We start from the raw sequence: 5097 nt of genomic DNA on the forward strand, positions 1-5097 counted from the left end.
ATATCTGTTAACACAGCATTCATTCTGCAGCCCATGAATCGAGATATAATTTTGACTTTCATGTCTTATTTAAGAACTACATTTCATAAGGCTATACCTGCCATAGATAATGATTCCTCTGATGGATCTGGGCTAAGTAAATTGAAAACCTTCTGGAAAGAGATTCATTATTCTAGAGGCCATTAAGAACATTCATGATTCATAGGAAGAGATAAAAATATCAACATTAATCAATTTGGAAGAAACTGACTCCAACCCTCATGGATGGCTTCAAGGGGTTTAGGACTTCAGTGGAAGAATTAATTGCACATGTGGTGGAAATAGGGAGAGATCTAGAAGTGGAGGATGAAGATGTGACTGAATTGCTGCAATCTCATGGTAAAACAGAATTGTTGTGAACTCTTTATAGAGGAGTCATTTCTTATGGATGAGCAAAGAAAGTGGTTTCTTGAGAAGGAATTTACTCCTGGTTTCTTGAGATGCCATGAAGATTGTTGAAATAACAGCAGAGGATTTAGAATATTACATAAACGTAATTGCTAGGGCTTAAGAGAATTGACTCCAATTCTGAAAGAAGCTCTACTGTGGGTAAAATGTTATCAAGCAGTATCGCATACTACAGAGAAATCCATTGTTAAAAAAAAAAAAAAGAAGAGAATATGGCAAAATCATTGTTGTTTTATTTTAAGAAATTGCCCCAGCTACTAAAGCCTTCAGTAATCACCACCCTAATCAGTCAGCAGCCATCAACACCAATTTAAGATGCTCTACTAACAAAAAGATATTGACTCAATGAAGGCTCAAACGACGTTTAGTATTTTTTAGCAATCCAATATTTTTAAATTAAGGTTTGCACATTTTTTTAGACATAATGCTATTGCACACTCAACAAACTACAGTATAATGTAAACAAAACTTCGATATGAACTAGAAAACCAAAAAATTCATGTGACTTGCTTTATTGGAATATTCGCTTTATTGAGATGGTCTGGAAGAAACCCATGATCTCTCTGAGGTATGCCTATAACTATTTAGCTTTACTGCTTGGGTGGTTATATATCCTCAAGGAAGAAAAAGTTTAGGTTTGCTGGCTTGTTTTATTCTAAAGCATGTCTCTTGTGTGTGGAAAATTAACAAACAACTGCTGAGTATCTACCAATTGCACAGCCCTGTGCTAAGGCCAAGGGACTTAAATTCCAGGGAGCAATAAGATACACGTGCATAGAAAGATAACCGTCTGCTCTAAAAAGTAAATGAACAGGAGACTAACAGAAGGAGAAGACTCCTCTCACTGGAACCTGTGTGAGATTAGATGAGATAAATTTTTAGAGAAGAGCAGATTGGGAGAGGCAGAGAAAACGGAAAAAGAATTCCAGGAAGGGCTCAGAGAGAGGACATAGTGAGATCTGGGATATAAAAATGAAACATCACCAAATACACACAGTCAACATTAAGACAGATGGCTAGGCAGCAGAGTTAATAGTAGGACTTCAGGGTTAAATAATTAAATGATGGTGGACACATTACTGTTGCATTTTGCTTTACCATTTACCAAGTGCTTTATATATGTGATGCTACTTAATCCTTACAAGGGCTACGTAAACTGACATTATCTCCATTTTTCAGGGAAACACACTCAGAGACTCAGATTCACATTATTTCCACATCTGATCCTCAAAATAATTCTGATAGGTAGGGCAGACATTATCTCCATTTCAGAAGGAGGTAAAGGAAAAATAAAGCCTCAGAGAGCCCCATGATCTACTCAAGTGGTTCTCAGTGCTAAAGCTAAAGATTCACCATCCTCTTTTTATAATTAGTATTTACAATACTACCTTTATTATCCTGAAATAAAATCAAATAATAATGTAACACCCCTTACTGTGACTGCCCCCACAAATATCCAAAGTGCTGTCTGGGGACAAGATAATCTAGGCTAAGATTCATCCAAAGTCAAAGGCAGGGCCAGGTCTCAAATTCACATTGCCAGAACTTTGGAGCAAGGCTCATCCTCCCTGAAAAGATGGAATGGAATGTGGACAGAGTAAAGGAAACGTCGCCAGAGCTATAAATTGGAAGGCTGATTATCAGTGTCATCAGGCCTGCAGCTTCTTGCCCCTCTAATGTTAGCCATCAGTACTGATAAGATGGTGACATTTACATTACATCTATTCACATCCTCATTCTTTAATCTCTAAAAATCAACTTACTGAAACGGAAATTAAATTTTTATCTTCTACTCTCTTATGGTAAATATTCCACATTCTAGTTCTAACAACAATCAAAACCACAGGGACTTAAGAAGAATCACATTCTTCATGGCCAACTAAAATCAAGCTATAGTACAGTAGAGGATATTAGGAAATAAGACTTTTGTTTTAAAAGTCTGTGCATGGCTCTGGATTAGATTTATCTTCCTCTTGGTCAGACCACCTGACAGAACAGCTGGCTTTCATCAGCCCTACAACAAAAACCAAAAAGACATCCAGAGCTCACATTCCAAAGGTGCCTTCGGGAGGTTCTGGACTGACAAATTTTATTCACAGACTGTCAAGAAGAAAAGTCAAACATTATTGTCATTCTTGTGGTTTAATTCACGTGCATCAATGCCATGTTAGCATACTTGTATAACTATGTTATAATCAATCGACGGTGAGCAGAACCCATTTTTCTCAGCTGGTTGTGTAACATTCTTTTAGCGGACATTAAATAACAATGCATAGCTACTACTACATAGAAACTGCTTTTCTGTGACTTGCATCCTTAAGTTCTATCTGCCCAGAATTATTCAACAAATAATTACTAAGCACCTATGTAGCACAAGGCACTATGAGAAGTTTAAAGCTGTTGCTCGTCCTCCCAAGATTCCACAATCTGGTGAAGAAATCAGCCAGCACCCAGACACAAGGCCCTGTGTGAGGGAGACCAGAAAGGCAAGGGGAGCTAAGAGTTAAAGGAGAATCCGACTGATGTTTGGCCGTGTGGTAACCAAAGCCAGGAATGATAGGGATAAATAAAATCTACAGAAAACTCCAATATTAATAGGTAAAACCTTTTTGAAAATTAATAGGCACAGCTCTCTCAATTAGCCTTAAGCACTCCTACTAATAAGCCTAAAACGGACTTATGAGGCAGAAGGAAGAAGACTGTTGGCTATTGTTTTATTAAAAGTCAGTTGACTGGCAGGGACCAAACACCAAGAGAAGAAGATGAGAATTGTGTGCAAAAAAGAGATCACTTTAGGTGAGAAGTCTAGACATACAGTGCCATGGTATACACTACCTGGCCTACAAACTCAGAGAGAAAAAGATTTACATGCCAAGGGAAAGACAGACCAAAAATATCTTTAAGGTTTGGTAAAGTCCTCTGATGCGGAGCTCAATTTCGTTAATTTTGTCCTCACTTGTTAGAGAAAAAAAATGCTACATTTTTAGAAAAGGAATAAATATTGCCAAAATTTGTTTGATTTCTTACAAGCCTGAGAAATAAAATATTTTAATTTTCTTTTTTTCTTAAAGTTTCAGTGGCAAATTCCCTAATTTCTTCTCCAAAAAGAGTACAGCATTCTACTTTATAGAGGGTAAAAAAAAAAAAAAAAGACTGCTTTCATGATATAACACCCTCATCTTGTGGAATGCTGAGAAATTGCTGCTAAAGTTTAACAGCTCTATTGAGATGTTACTTTCATACCATAAAGTTTATCCATTCAAAGTATACAATTCAGTGGGTTTTACTATATTTAGTACATTGCAAGCATCGCCATTATCTAATTTTAGAACATTTTTATCATCCCAAGATGAAATCTTATACACACTATCAGTCACTCTCCATTCTACCCTGCTACCTGACCTCTACCCTCCACACTAGTCACTATTAACCAACTTTCCATCTCTATCGATTTACCTATTTGGGGCAGTTTATATAAATGGAACCGTATAATAGACAGTCTTTTATGACTGACTGGCTTCTTCCACTTAGTATAGTGTTTTCTGAGGTTCATCCATGTTACCAAATTTATCAGTACTTCATTTTTTTTTTTTTTTGCTAAATAATATTCCATTATATGAATAAATGACATTTTATTTATCCATTTATCAGTTAAAGAATGTCTAGGTTACTTCCACTTTTTCAGCTATTATGAAAAATGTTGCTATGAACATTTGTGTACGAGTTTTGTGTGGACACATTTCATTTCATCTAGGAGTGGAATCGCTGGGTCACATGGTAACTCTGTGTTTACATTATGAGGAAGTGCCAAACTGTGTTCCAAAGTGGCTGCACCATTTTGCATTCGCACCAACAGTATGTGAAAGTTCCAGGTTTTCCACATCCTTGTCAACACCTGTTATAGTATCTAGTTGATATGAAGTGTTAGACTTGCATGTCCATGATGATTAATAATGTTGAGCATTTTTCATGTAACTAGTTGATATGAAGTGTTAGACTTGCATGTCCATGATGATTAATAATGTTGAGCATTTTTCATGTGCTTATTGGCCATTTGTATACCTTCTTTGAAGAAATGTCCATTCAAGTTCTTTGGTCATTTTTTAATCGGGTTATTTGGTTTTTGCTGTTGTTATTGTTGAGTTGTAAGAGTTCTTTATATATTATGGATATAAGACTCATATGATTTGCAAATATTTCTTCCCATTGTATGAGTTTTCTTTTCACTGCCTTGATAACGTCCTTCAAAGCAGTTTTTAATTTTGATGATGCCAAAGGATTTTTAAGTTTTTCTTGGCACATAGCATATAGAGGAGGTGAAATTAAGATGATGACATATTTGTAAATAATGTCCATGCAGCATTATTTGTAAATAATGTTCATGCAGCATTATTAATAAGAGCCAAAAAGTGGGAGCAATCAAAGTGTCCATACTCTGAAAAATGGACAAAATGAGGTATGTACATACATCGAAATAGTATTCAGCCTTCAAAAGGAAGGGGATTCTGATACATGTTACAACATGGATAAACCTTGAGGACATTATCCCAAGTGAAATGAGGCAGTCACAAAAAGACAAATACTATATGATTCTACTTATATGAGGTACCTAGGATAGTCGAATTCATAGCAGAAAGAAATATGGTGATT

The 5097-nt window shown here is 36.0% G+C and overlaps 1 protein-coding gene and 1 pseudogene across 1 annotated transcript in view; one reads left to right on the forward strand and one right to left on the reverse strand.

Moving 5' to 3' along the window:
- Positions 1 to 5097, reverse strand: part of TMCC3 (transmembrane and coiled-coil domain family 3) — a 238759-nt gene that overhangs the window by 183129 nt on the left and 50533 nt on the right. The window lies entirely within an intron of this gene.
- Positions 261 to 5097, forward strand: part of LOC105293276 — a 71640-nt pseudogene continuing 66803 nt past the window's right edge.

This window comes from Pteropus vampyrus, unplaced genomic scaffold (assembly GCF_000151845.1).
Source record: "Pteropus vampyrus isolate Shadow unplaced genomic scaffold, Pvam_2.0 Scaffold70, whole genome shotgun sequence".
NCBI lineage: Eukaryota > Metazoa > Chordata > Mammalia > Chiroptera > Pteropodidae > Pteropus > Pteropus vampyrus.